The sequence below is a fragment of the Tamandua tetradactyla genome, chromosome 2, assembly GCF_023851605.1.
Source record: "Tamandua tetradactyla isolate mTamTet1 chromosome 2, mTamTet1.pri, whole genome shotgun sequence".
Lineage (NCBI taxonomy): Eukaryota > Metazoa > Chordata > Mammalia > Pilosa > Myrmecophagidae > Tamandua > Tamandua tetradactyla.
In genome coordinates, this window is record NC_135328.1 from 86,273,762 (window position 1) to 86,294,852 (window position 21,091).

The 21,091-nt window shown below is 35.4% G+C and overlaps 1 non-coding gene across 1 annotated transcript; it reads right to left on the reverse strand.

Annotated features, from left to right (window-relative positions):
* Window positions 1-19,953: 19,953 nt before the first annotated feature.
* Window positions 19,954-20,117, reverse strand: LOC143675222 (U1 spliceosomal RNA). The gene has a single exon (XR_013171464.1). It is a non-coding gene; the product is annotated as a U1 spliceosomal RNA (small nuclear RNA).
* Between the last annotated feature and the right edge of the window lie 974 nt (window positions 20,118-21,091).

Genomic DNA, 21,091 nt, shown 5'->3' on the forward strand with positions numbered 1-21,091 from the left:
AGGTTAGGCCCAATCCCTGAAGAAACTCATTGAAAACCCAAGCTTAGATATGAAAAATATATCATTTTTATCCCCACTCAGATTTTAGCATTGCTCCTCAGAGCAGACATTTTGTCTGTGTAGATCTGTAGAGACTCTACAATCTGCATGAAATAGGGCATACCAAAACCAACCCTATCCCAAACTGTCAGTCACAGATGCCAACCTCATGCCACTACAGTACCTCTTCCCTTGAGGTAATATTTTTTGCCTAAATATTTTTCTTTGTTATTTGACCTTCGTTAAAGCCATCTCTATTTATGTTTAAAGTGTTGCAAGTATGGACTTGTTTTTGTTTTGCTTTGCTTTTCCTCCCTATTACCTCTCTGGCCTTTACATTACAACTTGACCATATCTCCTTCCCAGTGACAGGCAGGATATTGTTTTATATTCTGAGTTAGCTCTAGATTTTCTAATGGTGGCAAAGAGCTTGGAGAGAACTTAGACAAGCTCTGACCCAAGAGATAGACACTCCCATATTTGGATAACAGCTATTCCTATGTTGTGAAATCAACTGAGTGGTCATAACTAGGGAAACCATATAATTTGTTCTACAATTGGAGACACTTTCAAGAGGAAAGGAGATACTACTAATAATTATACTGAGTTGACAGAAATAAACGAGAATTATCCTGGGCAAACTGGTGCATATGGTCACTCTAGTCATGACCCATATTTTTAACTGAAGGATAGAAGAGGATATTTAATATAATAATTTATCACACATAGTAAGAACATTGTTTCATAATTCTTGTGTTTTGTTTTGGGTGTTTACTGTGTATATTTTACTGTGAAGTCACACACAACATTTTTGAAATTGTCTGGGCTAGAGTATCATCACAAGAGCCTACAAAAGATACTTCAGATACAGAAAAAGGTTAAAAAGTAAAGAAACTATTTAGAGGCACATCCTTTGTGGTTAATAGTCCTCTCAAATAAAACTGAACTATTGACTATTTTTGAAACCTTAAGTAGATTAAAAGAGACTTTTGTGTTTGTTAAAAATGGGAGACGTCATCTGTCAGCCTTTTGGACGTTTTTCAGGAGGTTGAAGAAAACATGACAGTCAAATTAATGAAGCTAAAAAAGCATTAGTTCTGATTCCCTGACAAGTCAACTCAATCTTGTGGTACTGACTCAGTCCATTTAGAATCTATGTTCAAAAGGTAAATCTGAGTGTCACATGCTAAACCACCAAACTTAGTAAATGTATTTCAAGCTACTAAATATGATGAGGAGAGGGGTGGAAGGAAAAATGATTGATCAGTGTATGAACAAGAAAAGCAAGAAATTGAAAGGGAAATTTTAGTTACACTGGCTTAGCTTATGCTGGTCAGCATAAAAAAAGGTCTTACCATAAAACCTCTTTCTGCCCCCTTTTCCTTGGAATCTACATGGTGGAGAGTTTGTATTACATCAAGGCACATGTGTGGGTTGCTTCAGACTATATCATGGATGTATTTTGAATGCATGCATTGAACCATCCATCACCTGTCCTGTTCTCAGGCATTGATAAGCAAGGCCATTCCAAGTTTGGTGTCTCAAATAACTCATTGAATTCCTGCAGCTCTCTGTGTCATTAAAATCTCTCTGCTTATACCCTCTCTTCATGGTACTTGGTTCAACAAAGCACAGGAACTCTAGGACATATTTACCATCTATGATCTCACAAATTCCCTTACATTTCTCCTCCCTACTCCAATTGTGTGAACCCTTTGCCCAGCATTGCATGAAGGAAGGAAAATTAAGCCTCTCTCTGTTTCAAACCTGCAATTTTTTGGCTAAATAAAAGAGCCCTATGATATTTTACTTTGGAGGCTAAAATCAGGAAAATTATCTTGTTTCTGCACTGCACTCTGTTATGCAACTCCCCTTAAATGATAAAAAAGGAGAGGATGAAAAAAGGGAAAAATTATTATCTAAGAATATAGGAGGTGTCAATATTTATGTATGAATTTGTATATATGGTATTTCAGAGTAGAATACATTTCAAAATAAAATTATATATTTCATGTGCTATATATATTTATAAATAGATTTTTCAAAGATCATAAATAAAATTGCATGTTTATAAAAATAATTTCATGTCATGGTAAAATAAGATTATAATATATCTTCATTCCCAACTTTTAATTAACAGTATTTTATAATTTTCTATAAGAAATATAGACAATAACAAATGCATAATGTAGTACTCAGCTGAAGAGGATATTATTTTCTGTGGCCTGCTCTTCGAAGCTTACTCGTACCCCAGTATTCTGGGTAGCTCTGACAGATATGAGCCATGTAGTCTTCAGGCCTGGGTTTTAAGTGCATGCATTGTTTATTAAAGATCGTGCAATTGAATTTCTTACTCTACCTAGAAGACTTGCAGCAGCACCAAAGCTGCCAGACAAGGTGCATTTCCCAACATTTACGTTCTACTGTGCCACGTTCATCTCCATAGGTGTATCGTGCTCCACCTTACCTTCAAATATTTCTTCTAGTGCTGGGGAGTGGTGGCAGTGGCACAGGGAATGGAATTGGTCTAGGGGGAAAAAAAAAGGAAAAATGTGATATAATTTATCTTTAAATCTTCTTGTCATATACCAGCAAGAGGATGGTCAAGATGAGACAGAGACATGTCAGTAGCTTGGACATACAACTGAAGTGGATAGACTTTAATGGAGGGAATTTATGACCTTTGATTTATCTTAGGAAAATACTAGCTCTGTCTGTAAAACCCATTTTGCATGACTGCCATTCCAAGAGATTACTACATGAAACATTACAGGCACACAAGGAGGGACTGGCTATCTTTTGGTGGTGTCAGGGATGATTTCACAGAATCGGGTTTTTCAGGCTAAACAGTGATTCATCAACTAGATGAACTTGTAAAGGATTCTGCATGTAGAAACCACAGCATGCTCACAAATACAGAGTTATGGAGATGCATAAATTGTTGGTTTATTTTGAATGGATATCATGGTAAGAGGTCATGGGAGAAGAGAAGGAAGGTAGGAAATCAAGCCAAGTAGTAAAGTGGCTAGAGATTGTGAAGGGTGACGCGTCTAGTGCTTAAGTTTTAGAACTTTAGTCAGAGCATAATGGTGAGAATTCATTAATTGTTAAGTTTGTTCTTTCTTATTTCAGTAAAAACAACATGTGATCCTATGTGCTTACTTCTAATTTTAACCCCCAGCAATGTTGCAAGAATCATTACTATTTGGATCACTATTCAGTAGTTCTCACAGTTGACAGAATTTGTCTCAACAAAATCCTTCAGGGCTCATCCTCAGAGAGAGTCATGAGCTGCATCAGTGTACTTCAGTCTTTGTGCAGCATCTATGTAAATCTATGCAAAATCTTAAGAGACACGGAATATTAAGATCTTACATCATTACAAGTTAAATTCTCTTTTAATTTCTAGTGTTCATTCAGTATGTATTACCTTTCAGGACATGAAAAATAACCTTGCTATTTCTCTGCTGTGTGAATGACAGTAAATTTTTTTTTTATGTTTTTAATCTGCAGCAAATGTTAGATGAGTGGATTAGAGGTTTGGTCAGGTTGTGGTTTTACTAGAGCTAAATTGAATTTACCTACGTTTCATTATACAGCCTAACCCTTTTGCATAGTTTCAGTTCCATGATATTAACTGCTTTGACTCCTGTTAACAAGCCATTTTTTTTATTGAATTACCTACAGAATCTAACCTTGAGCTGTGTTGCTAAAGGAAAGAATAGTTTTCATAGGATCCAAATGTCAGTCATTTTCCAGGTGGCAAATGGAGTACCAAAGTTGCAATGTCGAGGCAATCGTGACTTTTACCCAAGGCCACAGTTAATACCTAAATGCCTAATGCCACTGGGGAGTTGGACAACATGGGTGCATTAATGAAAGCTTTCCTAGGACAGCAGCCACATTTCTACTACCATCCAGTGGTACTGAGATTCCTGTAAATAGCCTGTCAAAAATAAGGCAGAGAGTTGGGAAAACTTTATGGCAAACTTAACTGAGAAATAACTGTTTTCTACATCAAGAGAATTGGCTGATAAATGTTTTGCAGAATTTAAAAGTCATTCAAAGATTAGTTTCAAAGAACTGACTGCAAATGACAGTCCCCAAATGTGCTTTTCCCCTTCTTCTTTTCCTCCTTGTCATTGCCGACTCAGAACATTAAGAATATCTAACGTTGAAAGGACTACTCCTGTGAGATGTGAAAATAATTATATGTTCTGCCTGAATTGATAGGCAGAGAAACATTCCATTTCAGATTCTGCAAGGCATGTCAATTTCGAGTTTGCATGTTTTCGGTTGCTACTACCCACCAGTCAGAGAAGCAGTGATTGGAAAACAAAAGCATTATCCTTATAGCAAGGAACCTTGAAAATTGGAGAGATGACATATTTCTCATTTTTAATGTAAAAATAAATGAAAAGTGAAGTTATTCCTCACTGTACATTTTAAGGTAGATAATAGAAACAGTTTTGCAAATCTGAGTTTCAATAATTTTATAATAACATATTTTATTGCATTAAGAATAGAGTATTAAGAATACACATTATAGTCAATTTGAGTCAGAGAAATTGACTTGAGAGTGGAATTGCATGAAATGAATCTCTTTTTATCATCGACTTCAATTTTAAGATCCAAGTGGATTTTCCATTTAAATGAAGTGCCCAATAGAGTGAATTGGAAACATTTGAAAATAAATAAACTTTTACAGGTTGTCAGATGCTGCAATCTAAGTGGTGATTTTGCAAAATTTCTATTACTTCACAACATTCTAGCATCTCATTCTCTGCAACTGACAGGTCCCAGGTCCTGCTCTGACACATATGCCAGCAAAATGTGTGTCCTTTTGCATGGCATGAAAATGAATTGATATATTTGATTTTCAAAGACACTTTTCTGATTATAGCAGGAACACATCACTTCCATTGAAAATATTAGGAAAATTCATGAAAGAATTTTTTAAAAATCTCTAATAATGATTGTACACACACAAATCCACTTATTAATATTTTGTGCATTTTATACAATCTATTATTGCAAATGATTTATTTTATATGTTGCCTTTTTGCCATTACTGATTTATTTGAGCTTTTCCTGGTTATTTAGATACAAATATAAGAATTTGTTGCATCATTTGAAAAACCAAGTTTTACAATTTTCAAATGTTTTAATATTTAGATTGTTTTTCAAATTGTTGTTAGCATAAGGGCCGTATAGATAGCTGCAGATTTCCCAATAATATTAGAAACAAATGAGCAAACAACAAAGAATAAAAACACTCTCAGTCTTTATCCCCTATTCTGTGAGAATTAAACTATCTTTCTCAATTGTTTTGTTTATTTTAGGGACTTGCATTATATTTTATCATACTTTGAGTTATTTTCCCCTCTCTACCCTCAATTTCACTGGTATTGTACCCTCACTGACAGAGCTGTTTCCCTGCACATGTTTCACCAAACCTGGAGAAAGCAATCCCCACTCCTCAATTCTCCAGGGCAATGCAAGATTTTTCCACATAAGTGATTTTTGTTGAAGGAATAGGAAAATGGAGGATGATAACATAATGCCAGAGCAAATTATTTAAAACTGAATATCACACATTGCTGCAACAAAATTTCTGAACAACTGCCAAAGCAGGGTGTTTCTTGTCAATAGTGTTTTTAGGTTCCAAGAATCCCACCATATGACTGATACCATTTTCTCATCTCTCTCTCTCTCTCTCCTTCTGTCTCTCTGTCTCTGTCTCTCTGTCTCTCTCTCCTATATTTTACATCTCTTTATTCTTACAAACTTCTCTTCTACTTGTTTATGACCAACCACATTGTTTTCCTCTCTGGCTATGTCTTACACTTTCAATACTTCACATTTTATTGCACAGGACAATTTAGCACTATCCATATACACTTTATACCCCACAGTTTTTGTCTTTCTTCACCAAAAGATCCCTCAAAGTCCATTAAAATATTGCGGGTTTTTTTGTTTGCTTGCTTCATTGAGTCTTTTGTTGTGTCAGAGAGAAAAAATACCTACAATCATGTATTTATTTAATAACATTTATTGCTACAGCATAAGTAAGGTAAAATGATTTATCAGCACAAAACCAAATGAGATCCAATCACTTCCTTTATGTAGATTAGGACAATGAAATTAATATAGATTCTGTGTGAGTTTCTTTGGTCACTTATATTTACACCAGTGTTATATATTTGATTCATAAAAAGCATTACCATTAAAACATTGATCAATTTGATAGGCAAAAATGAAATGATTTATGGATTTAAATTTCTCTTTTGCCAGCAAAGGGCCATAAATTTATATGTTGATAGACTCATGAATTTCTCACTTATGTTGAATACTCATCTGTCCATTGAGGATGACAACACTATCAGGACATTACATCTGTTCCTCAGACTGGACTCACTCCTAGGGGAATGTTGGGCTGGATATCTTATGGATAAACTAGGATTGATTATAAGTATTGCTCTACTGCCTAGAGGTAGAGATTTTCACATTATCCTTTAACTTTGAAACACTGCTCTTCCTTCCCATAAAGTGAATGAGACAAGTCAATTCCTCCTTTAGGTTCCATGCATTGGCAGCATGGCTAAACCAGAGGTTCCTACCCAGATAGGCAAAGTCCTGAGTTACGACAAGTAATGATTGGAACAAAGGAGGAATTGTGGCAAATGGGTAAAGGTACATACTCCGACATTACATTTGCTTGGACATTAGGTAACCCTCCTCCATTTCCCTACTCATTTCATAAAAATCACGTTTTGTAGGAAATAATGACACTGAGAAAGATACCATCACTCTTTAACAAAGAGCAGTTATCAAGAGAATAATATTCTTCACTATTTCCCCCAGATGGGATATCAATACTGGGTAAGCCCCCATGAAAAAGTAAATTGTATTGATGCTGAGGTATAAGTTTTATTAATGGAGTCTACTCTGGTGTTTTGGATGGAAAAACAAACAAATATTTCTTTGTTGTAATAATAGCTGGAATTGATCATTTAGGTGTACTCTACACATTATATTTACAGTATCATATTGGTTCTTTTATATAGCATTGAGAAAATCTCTCCCTTTTTCATTTGTGCAGAAAACACAGTGTCAGAGGCAGCCAGGAGCTGATACATTGAGTGGCTGTCAATCAGAATGAAGTTCTTCTCTTGAGGCAAATTCTTGGGGATGAAGGGCAACACGTTGCCCCTGTCTGCAGATGTTTACTTGCTCTTTTGCCTATAACAGAGATGCATGGGAATGGAACGCTCTATGAGCGGGCAGTCACAGAAGCACAGTTTTGTCCAGGAGCATGAATATTAGTATGATAGAGTGACCAGAAATCATTGCTGATGATTTAACCCTGGAATTTTAGAAAGATAATTTATGGTAAGTCTCCTGCCTACTCAGGCCAAACTTAGTTGAATATGCCCAACTGAGACTATCTTGGGGATATGATCATTTTTACATGAATAAAATGTACTCAACTTGTAACAATCCTATATGTACTTAATGGCAATCACAGCTGTGGTGATTTAACCTACACTGGCCCTGAGTGTGACTAATGGGGTATGAAAGCTGAAAGGACTGTAAAATTGATGGTTTTCCTGAGCAGAGGGGATCTGTACCCACTCAGCATCATACTTGGTTATCACACATATCCCAAGTACACAGGGGAAGCCTTGTATAAAAGTTAGCTCTTTCCTTCTAAATACAGATGCTTGAATACTTGCCTCCATCTCCATATTTTCCCCAGAGGAGCTCTTGTTTAACTTTTGTATTGATTTTTCATTAAACAAATGTGTATATAATTCTTACTATGTATGAGAAATTTTCTAAGGACTTTACAAATTTTAATGCATTTAATCCTCATAGAAATCCTAAGAAATTGGCATGCATAATCTGCATTTTACAGTTGAGGAAACTAAAGCACAAAGAGGTTAAATACTGTGTCTAAGGCTTCACAATTTGTAAATGTGGCAAAACAGGATTCAAATTCAGGGAGTGTGCTTCCAAAACTGTTTTTAAGTCACTGTTATCAACTATTTCTCTAGTTTTCTCTTCCCTCAATCCCTCTCCCCATTTGTCTTGTCACAGAGTACTCACTGCTGAATTCATATCTCCTTTCTTTTAATCTTTCACTCTGGATGTGCAAAGCACTGGATCTGTTTCCTCGATGGAAGCTCATCTCACTTCAGCAAATCCCCCAATGCCACGTTTGATCCTCCAGCTAATCGAATGGTCCAGTGTGACAAAACAGACAACCTCGGGCATAAAATAATCCTCGTTGAGCTATAGGTTAGTACGGAGATTGCCCTATGATGTTAAGATTATTTTAGTCTACAAGAATGGAAGCTGGGCATTTTTTCCAGAGTTCTTGCTGCAAATACTCTAACTGAGCCATTGCTCCACAAGGCAGTCACAGAGTCTGCTCACATCTGCAAATTTAGTATGGGGGGATGGGTGGTAATCTTCATTCAAGTAGATCACTTTGTAGATATTTGAATACCAGCTCGCATTATGCATGGGTTTGAAAAGTTGGATGCCCCTTTATCTGCTTAAATGTCACCCCTAGAACATCATGGCAATAATCAATAATCTCTTCAGGGATAATAATTGATGGTAATAATGGAGGATACACTTATGAAAATGGCAGTCATCTTTTGCAGAATCAACCTCCAACTAACACCAGCTATAGCTATGAGATATGTAAAAACAGTTAATTTATTTTGAAACTACCAACTGCACCCTCTATTTGTATGCTAAAGACCCTGAAATTTTTATTCATTTTCCACCCCCTGGCACCTAGAAGTTGGGCATCAGTGTTGTGGTAGGGTAAATATTTGCTGCAATGCCTCCTATGATAAACTCCTTTAAAGAATTCTCTATCCTTATCTACTGACAACATCCATCTCCCTCCACCCCCATTCAGAGCAACTAGAGTTTTTACACCAAAGTTTTCAAGTTCTCCTTGATCTCACCAATGATCTTGCAGTCAGTGGACTAAGGAGTTACAGAACTCCCAGGAGGATGTCCAAAAAGTGTTTGGTATATAAATCAGCAGTATAAAAATGATGATAGCTAGTGCCAAGAACCACAGGAAGATATTCAAATGTGAAATATAGTTTCACTCAAGTTCTAATATATTCTCCCCACACACTGAAAAATTAGAGATTTAGAGCCTGGGCTCCTTGGAGGTAATAGTGTAGTCAACCCCATGGTTATTTTTTCCTTCCTCCAATAGATTTGCTTTATTTCATCACTTCCCACCACTGCAAGCCTGTCCATCTCTATCTTTCCAGGTTTCATCATATCCAACACGTGCAGATACTACCCTTTTGCCTGTGGTCTTCCCAAGGACTTAGAAAAACTAATTTATGTAAGTTATAGAAGAGCTTCCATTTTCCTGGTGTCATTATATCAGCCAGTAGTCTGATCACTTTAGGAAAAGTACTGGAGCACACCAGGGCCTTACATAAAGAATAGATAAAAAGCCCCACCATAGCAATAGAGGTTTGGGGAAACAATCTATCCTGCCCTACCTCTTAAAATAGAGCACGTGTAAAACAAAACTGGGTTTGTTATATTACCTCCTTATCTTTGGAAATCAAGTAGACCTATTTAAAAAACTGCCACTGGCTCCCCAACTTATTTGCCCCCTCATTTTACCTCTTCTTTATATGGTGGATATGCTTTAAAAATACTTTAAGTTTTAAGCAAGGAATTAACAAGTTAAATATTTTGTTACGATACCTTCTCTAAAAATCCCTTAATACTCTATACTTTCCCATAAACTGAAAGTATTAATAAGAGGCTCTCTGCCAGAGAAGGGGCTTAATCAGGTCTAAGACTGGAGGGTGACTTAGCAGGGCTATGGTTCCCAGGCCTGGTTTTATAGCACATATCCAGCACTTATCTATTGAATTATATAGATAGACCACTGTTACAATTGAAAATCAAGAGTACAGACTTTCATTGTCAAGAAGCCATTTTGGGAGGAAGACTAGATGTTGGTACACAAAATTATTTTCCACCTTTTGGAAAGGCTTTGTGGTCAGTAAAGAGGCAAAGGATAGAAGAGATGTCATATGTATACTGTTGTTAGAGCAGTCTACTTTACTTTCATCTTCTCTGTCTTCTTTAATGTTCCCCATAACACATATAGACACTTAATGTCCTCATTTCAAAAATGACCATTAAAGAAAACCCTCAGCAAACAATAAACTACTTTCAGAATGCCAAACTCTAAATGGCATCATCAGACCTTGAACTCAGGATTTCTGGCTCCAGGGTCAATGTTCCTTTCCCGGTGGCACATTTGCTTCAGTTCTAAAGGCCTTAAAAGTAGAAACTGCATCATTCTTTAATTTTCTTCACTTCCTCAATATACCTAGCAGATTCTATATGAATTAGGATAGAGAAAAGCTTAATTAAACAGGTGTATAAAGCCCTAGAAGCATTACCTTACATGATTTATTAACATGCCATAGGGTAATTTGGAATTCTTACAATATCTAAAGCACCTTATAAAATATCTGCCTGGCCACATATTTTGAGTGTAAAAGAACTGATTTGGGTTCTGTGTGCAACTAAATTAAGAATTACAAGCAAGAATTACCTCATCATTATTAATCAGAATTATAAACATGTAACCTGTATTATAAATGTTGGCTTTTCTTGACTTTGAGAAGATCAACTTGGATTTCTTAAAATCTGTAATACCATGAACTTTATCCCAGACAACTCTGATTTCAGTCATCACCTGTCTGTCCTTCAACTTCCCAATATTCACTGTTTCCCATTTTTATTTAAATAACGGAAAATATCTGTTTCGCTGGTGCACTTTTCTAGACCTGTATACCACCTCTGTAATTAATTTTATACAAAGTGCACTATTTGAGCTTTTATAACCAAGTATCTGTGTTATTTTTTTCTTCAATCCTGCCATAGTCTCAATAGTTTCAAATGTTTTAAGTCATCATTAATATTTTAGCCTTGTCGTTAAAACAAAGCATGTTTTCAAAACTTCTAGTTTCACCTGTCATTTTTACCTTATTGCCCCAAACACTATATTTTTCCTTATTTTACCTGACTTTACCTGTTTCTCTAACACTTTTACAAAAATCCACCTTCTGCTCTTGCTAGAGATATATTTTGGAGTGAAACCTGATCAACCGCACTTCAAATGTCAATCTGAAAAGTTCTGATCCTAGGAAAGAACAAGGTAAATGCTATTATAATCTTCATTTGGTCATTGGGAAGCAGAACATTTGAAGAAAAATTGAGTTCTTGAATTGGTTTCACTCTGCATTTTATTCGGGGCTTAAAGAAAACTGATGTGCTTGTGTTATTGATTTAGACCTGCAGGCCCATGAACTCATTATCTGAAAAAAAAGTTCTTCAAATATAGTATACCACATAGGTTTTTCCCTCGTAAAGAAACAGGATAGGGGTTGAAATGATACCTTGAAAAAAAAAAAAAAAGGTAGATATTGTGATGGGAGAATTGAAAGTTCCTTACTAGGTTCTTTTGGTGAGTTTAGAAATTGGAGATTATTTTTTCATTTTATAGTGCTCTAATTAAGACATAAACCATTTCCATAGGATGCAAATCCACGCTTATTAGAATCAGTGTGAATAGATTCAGAATGGAGTTCTAAATCCATAAAGTCACATTTCCAAGTAAAATGATGTTAATTTTGTAAAAAGCACCTATCAAAGGAATGAACAAATGCATAAAGCAGTAAACCGAACTTGAAGAATATAGTGTTATCCTTGCTCTTAAACTGTGCGATTTTAATACACCAACAATAAAATTTATGGACAAAAGTCTAGGCAGTTAGTTTTCTTCAATAGCAAACACTAAAGTTTCAAATTACATTTCGGCAAAGTCTTATTGATTTTTGCCCCCAAATCAGCTCCTTATACCTCAGTCCTTCTCCTGTCCTTTAGTCTGGGACTTAAAAATCATCTTTCAATCTTTTTTTTTCCCCTGCAGTCTTTTTAACCATCTTTAACAATTCTGGCCATTTTTAGCTTGAATGTGTATCTCTCATTCATCCTTTTGCTCTCCAAACCAGCTGTCACTTCTCTCGTCAGGTCCTAGTGTGTACCCTATCTCATAATACCCCAAGCCAGTCTTCTCAAGACACTTCTCCGCATGCTAGTCGCCACACTGTGACTTTTTAATCACTGGCCTTTCTGGTATGCTGTACGAAGTGCGCATTTCCTATCCTGCCTTTGGATATTCTTCAAAGCCTCATATATTCTGTTTCTGGAACTGTGCCAAAAAGATGAGAGCAAGACGTGGTCCCTGTAATTTTTTTATTTTACAATCTAGAAGAAAAGACAACCCTGGACAAGTAATGACAAAGATGTTGCGTTTAATAAAGGGGAGATGCAGGGACCTATGGAAATATTTAACAGGAGAGTCTTATTCTTATTCCACTTTCCAAACTATTCCTTGCCTTCTCCTAGCATGAGCACTCTTCTGTATCAGGGCAGCTAACCTACTTACCATTCACTAAATACTTCAGGTTCTATCATATCCCTGCCTCCTACTTGCCATCCTTTCTCCTCCTCTATACCACATCCTTACAAACCCAGGGAACACAGCCCCTAACTGCAACACCCTGTCATGTGGGTCCTGTTGTGGCACGTATCACTTATATTGACAGTGTACGTCTCTGTGCCTGTCTCTTCTTTCAGGTTGTATCTGTAGGGCAGAAACCATGGTTTCACAAATTTTTGTACCATTCTAGCATCTAGCATTAGGCTTGTCATTTGATGAGTCACTTAATAGAATGTGTGTTGGATCATGTTGAATTGTTTTTTTTATACATTGTTTTCTATTGTCTTCCAAATGGATTGTCAGATATTTTTAAAACATTCCTAATAACTCAGGCACCCACCTATAGTACATCCACCACATGTACCCTGTTCTTTACTTACACTTAATTGCCTTTATCTTGCCAAGATTTTCCTTGCCCATGGCCTTATCCACTCAGTTTATTTTGAGTAGATTGTTTTTTTGTGCTTCTCAAATGGATTTGCCTATTTCTATAATTTTGGAAGTATAAGGCCATGTGTCATTTCTGGATAAATTAACATAATAAAAATGATGTAAATCTTGGGACATCAACTTATCTCCAATATTTAGAGGAGAAATATGTAATTTATCATGCAAAAAATTTCAGTTTTTTGAAGACAACTACAGCTATCTCATGTAGTATGATACAATATGTAAATTGTTTTCAAGGTCTAACATTAGGCCTCCAAACAATTTTTTTTTTTTTTTTACACGGGCACAGACCGGTAAACGAACCTGGGTTCCCAGCATGGAGGCGAGAATTCTACCACTGAGGCACCGTCACACCCCCTAGGCCTCCAAACAATTTTAAACTTCATGATTGAAATATTTTGATGGGAGATTATATAGAACTCTGAAATTTAGTAGAATGACCATTGGCTTTGAAGGTTCCCACACCTTGGTACAAATCAAGGATCTACTTCTTAATAGCTGTGAATCTCCTACAATCAATTTACCTCTGCACTTTAGTTTCTTCATCTGTAATATTCTGAAAACAATCACCTCAGCAGGTTACTTTGTACTTGGTGATATATGTAAAGTGCCTGGCAAATAATAGACAAAGTATAACTGAGACCCAATAAATAATTTATAGAGAATATTAAAGTAGCATCAAAGAAAATGGAGAGTATTACTTCATCAATGACATAATTATTTCAAAATTAGTAAATTCACAGACATAGACTTTCTTTGGGTACAATATTAAGAAAATTATCAAAGGAGAACTATATGTCTCCAAAAGATGTGCAGGAGTTGTTCACATCTCTGTATAAGTTCACACTCAGATTTAATTTAACTAAAAAGAACTACCATATGGTCAGTGTCCAAGGTCCCTAGAAAATGAATTGGAGGCTTCAGTCCAATGCTTAAGGGACACAAATACTGGTCATAGTATAAATCAGAAGCTACTGCCAGATTTAGCACTCTTGTCAAATGCTTTATTGGAAAGGTCAAGGTTCAAGTGGCAGAGAACAAAACTGCTCTCACAATGTTTGTCCTTTAAGCAAGGCCTTTGAGAGCATTTCAGATCCTCAGACAACAGGAGTGCAAATCTTTCTACATTTACCATGGGGCAAACAGACATATGTAAGTACCCAAAATAGTAAACAAACTGAATAAAATTAGAGATTTTTTTTTCAGGCCAATAGATACTGTCTATCTTGCTTTGTCAGAAAAAAAAAATCATAATCAACATCGTTTAATTGTCCTTCCCTTCACCAAGAGAAAAAGAAGCCCCCCAAATTCACTGCAGTGTGTGAAAATGTAACATCTTTTTTTTTTTAATGTAGAGCATTTTCCACTTTGAGTATTTGCACAAGCCTTTAAAATAGAAACCTTAGTAGTTTTCTATTTATAGTTGTTTTATAAATAATTTCCCTTGCCTTCTCTTCTGAAGTTGGCATGATTCTGGACAGACATCCTTTTGAAACCATAATTAATCCTCCTATCACTGCTTCTCAGAGGACCAAGGGAAACTGCTTTTATTTACTGCTTGATTGTAGGAATCATAAGAAAATGGCCCGACAGACAGAGCCAAGATAGGAAATAAAATTGTTCTTTGAGTGGGTTTATTTCTTGACATGCATTTTAAGTAGAGACTTCATTGTGTACAGCGATGGCAACCACTAGTGTAGAGTGAATTGCATGCCCTGCAGTCACTTACCCAACGGAACTCAAACTGCAAGTGCAGTCCATTAGCTACATTGGCTTCTTCTACCCCGTCTTCACAGATATTATTGTGAAATTGTCTTGCTAAACAACTTTTAAAGAGAGTCATTGCCAAGAATAAGACTCCTTCATTTATTGGAACATTTTCTGTAAAGATTTTATGAACTGTAGTTGAGGAATGAATGCTACTGGGGGTAAATATTTTAACCTCAGTGAAGTCAGAATTATGTTTTTCGTTACCATGATAAAGAAATGTTTCAGCATACTTGTTGCTTTACAAACGGTACAAATGTACTTCAAAGAGGAGCTTGTGGCAATACCTTGCATTTCACAGAACAAACCCATAAATAGCTGTGATCTCAGTTTTTTCATGAGCATGCTAGAAATTTCATCGAAAGTTTTGCTTTGATAAAATCTAGGTATATTTTGGATTTCTTCTCAATATTTCTTCCCTTTCCTTCTTATTACTCAACTCCAGGAGGCATATTTACTTTGTCACAATATCCTGTGACAATAGAAATAAAAATATATTTCTAAAATTAAGAACAGAGTAACAATTGCATCCAGTTGAATTCTTTAATTTTGTACCCTTGAAATTATTCACATGGAATGGTATTCATTGAATCAATGCATTGCATTTACTAGAATGAGACTTCAAAAAGATGCTGAGCTAATATTTCCCATTATCAAAACTTGTTCCTTAGTCATTTTTACAAATATTTATTGAGAAAAAAAGAGCCTGCGTTCTCATAAATACATATAAATACATAATAACTAAAGAAGTTGTCTGCTTTGTTTTGCTGAAGTAATTATAGACTCTGCACTTTTGCAGTGTTACTTATTGTAGCCCAGGGAGAGGAGTGAGACTTGGGCTTAGATATTCCCATCTGGTGCAATAGAGAGTGATATTAGTGTCTTCCTATCCTATAACATAGCCAAGAGAGATTTGAGAGAGAAAATGCAGACAAGTTGTTCTCAGTCTCTAAAGGCAACATGAAAAGGAATGATGGGGAGGGGAAAAAAAGAAAGTAACACGAGATCACACCTTGACTCTTACTTATTGAATTATTTTCTTTTGAAGATTGTCTTTTCTTACTGTTTTCCTTTAGCAGATTAATTTATACATCACAAGATTTCTTGGGATAAGAACTATATGACATGTTTTGGATATTTGTGGTTCTTTCCACTTTTTTTTTTTAATGTGAGGACCAACCTTGAATGTTTCTTCCTAATAAGCTTCATATCTACACATCACTAATAAAGGGAACTTGCCATTTAAAAAAGTACTCAGTTTGAGTTCTCCTGAAAACTGCAGTCTATTCTGCTTTCTTGCACTGTTGTAATTTTTCCTTTTCCTTAGAAAATTATCACCCTATATAGGATTTATTTTTAGGCATTAAGTTATGTGTCTCAATACATTTCAACTTTTCTATTGAAAAGAGACTAACAAAATATTTAACCACCAACTGAAGCATGAAATAAAAAAATAAGACACATCTATAGCTCCTTAGCATTGTTTATTATTATTCTTACATTGCTGACTTCTGTTAATTATGGTTAAGTTTTATTACCTATGAAATTCCCCTAGATAATCTATCAGTTGCAATACCTGGTCACAAGGTGTACTAGTTTGAATGTGTGGACCCCAGAAAAGCCATATTCCTTAATCCTCATTCAGTATTGCTGGGTAGGAGTTTTTAAATTATCCATGGAGATATAACCCACCCAATTGCAGGTGGTAACTTTTGATTGGATGGTCTCCATGGAGATGTGTCTCCACCTATTTAAGGTGGGGTTGCTTGCTGGAGCCCTTTATGAGGGAACTCCAGCAAGCAACTGGAAAAAGCTATAGAGCCTATGCAGCCTGAGACTTTTGGAGATGAAGGAGGAAAATGCCCCTAGGGGAGCTTTATGAAACAAGAAGCCTGGAGAGAAAGCAAGCAGATGTTGCCAAGTTCACCATGTCTCTTTCCAGTTGACAGAGAAACTGAACCTCATCGGTCTTCTTGAACCAAGGTATCTTTCCCTGAATGCCTTAGATTGGATACTTTTATAGACTTGCTTTAATTGGGACAATTTCACGGCCTTAAAACTTTAAATTTGTAACTTAAATTCCCCCTTTTAAAAGTCATTCTGTTTCTGGCATATTGCATTCCAGAAGCTAGCAAACTAGAACACAAAGGGTTTCTGAAATTTCTTTTTACCATGCCTAAAATCTAACATACTTCTAACACCTAGTTTCTCTTAATTAATCACATTTTGGCAATTATCATCAACATATACTTTCTTGATCTTGAATGCCATTTTCCTTTTTTTTTTCCCTTGATGTCAGCTGGAACTTTTATAATGATACTCAAATTTTAATGTTTACCAGAATCACCTTGAGTATTTGTGAAAACATAAATTTCTAGGAAAATACCAAGTTTCTCATTTAGTAGGTCTGTATTTGTTCCAAGAATTTTGTATTCTAACAAATTCCCAGGTGATGCTGGGGCTGATGGTATCAGGACCAAACAGTGGGAACTACAACTCTAGAATCTTCTGCCTATGACTGGAAATGAATAAAGAATAGAAAGATCAACAATGGATCAGGAAGATTGGCAAAATTAAATGTATATGATCATTAAACATATGTAAAAATACTTTACCCATAACGAGAATACTTCACCCATAATGAGAAAAATGCAAACTAAAATTGTTTGGAGATATCCTTTCAACCATTAAACTGAGAAAGACCAAAATAGCAAGTGTGGTAACATCGTAGATGTTTTCATTAACAGCAATTATGAATATAAATGGTATAAACTCTTAAATTCTTGTATACACTGCCAAATTGCCTTAATAAATCTATTAAAACATATTGTTAAGTATATGAAATCAAGGCACTAAACAATGATTTACTTTAAAGGATGAGCATCTGAAAGGCAGGAAGTTTGTCAGTTTTGTTCACTCAAATTTTAATTTATAAGTTTTCAAAATATATAAATGTGATTCTCATATAAAGTTAGAATAAAATAAGATCACAGATTTATTTAATAAATTAATGATGGGGTGAGCAGGTTAGAAAAGCTCATTTAGAGGAGAATTAATGGAATGAGAGGTATGTATTCTACCAAGGGAAGTTACATTGAAATAAGTATGATTAGAAATTAATAAATGGTTAATGTACTAAAAGATATTAAAATTATAGCCTGTGGGGTTATCTTTCCTTTTGGATGAAATCCATTTGCATCCACAATTCTAAAGTTGAAATATAATTTCACAGAGTCTAGATTATAATGAATAGAAAAGAGTAGGACAAGTAAGTGTAAATTCACTTAGAGAATTAACTAATATTTAGGTGTGCTTGGTGGACAATAATATAATATAAAATTAAAAAGACACAAAGTCATCTTTATTTATTTCCATATATTTCAGTAATTTTTCTAATAACATGAATCCCAAGTGCCCAGAGCAGTAATTGGTACATAGAACACATGAATTAAATATGCTTTGGATAAATAAATATGTATAACAAGAAGGCATTTGATTGAAACAGGGGTTGACAACTTTTTTCTGTAACTGGCCAGAAATTCAATATTTTAGGCTTTTCAAGAAACATATGGTTTCTGTCACATTTCTAGTTAGCTAGCTGCTGAAATGCAACACATCAGAGACATGCTGCCTTTCAATAAAAGGGGATTTATTTAGTTAACATACAGTTCTTCAGAGGAAAGGCAGCTAAACTTTCAACTGAGGTTATTTCTTACCTGGGAAGGCACAGGGTGATCTCTGCTGGCCTTCTCTTCAGGCCTTTGGGTTCCAGCAACTTTTCCTGGAGTGATTCCTTTCCACATCTCCAAAGGCCTGAGCTGAGCTGCAAGTGCTGAGGTGAGGTATGTTGAGCTGCTTGGGCTGTGCTAAGTTGAGCTCTCTCATTTAAGCACCAACCAATTAAAGCAAACATCATTCATTGCAGCAGGCACGCCTCCTAGCCAACTGCAGATATAATCAGCAATAGATGAGGTTCACATGCCCTTGGCTCGTGTCCACAGCAATAGAACTAGGCACCTTCACCTGGCCAAGTTGGCACCTGAACCTAACTACCACACATATTATAATATTTAAAAATATAAAATCTATTATTAGCTGGAAGGCTGTACAAAAATAGACTGTGAGCCAGATTTTGCCCACAGGTTTTAGCTTGCTGGCCCTGGTATTTGAAGAAAAGAGGAAAGTGAAGGGGACAAGAAAAGTACCTGCACTTTCTTGTGTACGTGAGAGGAACAGGCATGTGCTCCTTATGGAATGAGACCCAAGAGCTCGGTAGTGGTGGAGAGGTGCCACCTCTAAAGAAACACTTATGAAAATATTCCTTTTTAAATATTTTCCCTTGTGTATCATGGATATGTTTCATAAATTCAGAAATAATATAATTAAACAGCAAATAAAATTTTGATTGGCATTTTTAGTTATTAGTAAAGAAGAGAAATGCTGCATCATTATCCAAAATGAATTATTAAAAACTAAAATTATGTATGTGATGGAGAAAATAATAAAATAATTATTCTAACATAGCCTTACCATATACAAGGAGGCTCTGTTTAGAAGAAATATAAGAGTTGCAATGATTAGGAGATATCTGACATTTGCTCCTGGTGATTTAAAAAATGTATACTGCCAATTTTAATTCAATTTTAAAGTACTCTCACAGAAATCACAATCTATTTAGCAAAAATATTAACAATGGTATTTAAGTAGTTACAGTTGCTTACATCTATTCTTTTCCTCTGATTCCCTTATATCCATTTTCTTTAAAAAAAATCAAGTTCATTGATGTATAATTTTGATGGAGTAAAATTTACCCTAAAAAATGTGTACAGTTCTGTGATTTTCAACAAAATATACAGTCTTGGAAGCATTGACAGAACCAAGACAGAGAATATCTCTAACACCATAAATTCCCTACATGGCCTTTAACAGGCAACTCCCTCTCTCCAACCCAAGCCTCTGGCAACCACTGATCTGCATTTTGTCCCTATAGTTTTGCATATTCGAGAATGACATAGAAGAGAAATTACACTTTCTGTTGCCTTTTATGTTCAGCTTATTTTGCTTAGCATACTTTTCATCAGTATCTTGCAGTATCAATAGTTGGTTCTTTTTTTTTTTTTAATCAGGGGAGAACGCGAATGTAGTCACCCACTATCACAAATCATGCAGTCAAATTTCCCACATTTGGGGAAATCACAGGGATCAGCACATGCAGGAGTGCATGGATAGGCCTCGCCCTGGGAAAACCACTTTTGTGATCATGGTGTCTCCCCTGCCAGGTAAGTATCAATAGTAGGTTCATTTTTAAAGCAGAGAATTATTTCATTGTATGTATATAACAGTATTTATCCATGCTGTAATTGAAGGACATTTTGTTTGTGACAAGTTTGGAGGTTTTTGTGAATGAAACCATTACATACATTTTTACCCCAATATTTGTATGGATCTATTTTTTCATTTCTCTTGAGTAAATACCTAGGAGTCAGATGGCTGGATCATGGTAGGTGAAGGTTTACCTTTTAAACATGGTGCCAAATGTTTCCCAAAGAGGCTGTACCATTTTGTAGTCCACGGGCAAACATATAGAAGTCTCAGTTGTATTGCAGGCTCATCTTTAATTGTAACTGTCATTCAAATAACAGTCATTCTAACAGGTAGACTTAATTTATTGTAGTTTTGTATTCCAGATCCATAAGGAATGATGATAACACTGTTTTCTTGTGCTTATTTGCTCTCTATTAGGCTTCAATGGTGAAGTGTTTGCATTTTACCTGTTTTTTTGTTGTTGTTTTTGTAAATTTATACTGGTTACTTGCTGATATTTAGAAATACAATTGATTTAGTATAATTTCCTATATTGTTCAACTGTGCTTAACTCATTTTTTCATTTCAGTAGCTTTTTTGGTAAATTCTTTGATATTTTGTTGACAACATTGCCACCTGGAAATAATGTCAGTTTCATTTCTTTCCTCTTTTCCAATCTGTATGCCACTGATTTATCATTTATTATTATGCATGCTTGTTGACTTGATTTTTATACCCCACTGCTCAGGCTGGATGTTGTGAGAGTAAACATACTCGTCTTATTCCTGAGCTAAGTCATTCTGTCATACTACAAATAAATATGATGTTATTTATAGGCTTTTGTGAATGACCTTTGTTTGAGAACATTCTCATTGAGTACTAGTTTGCCAACAATTTTTATCATGAATAAGTTTTCGCATTTTATCAAATTTTACATGTTGCGATGATCCTATGAAT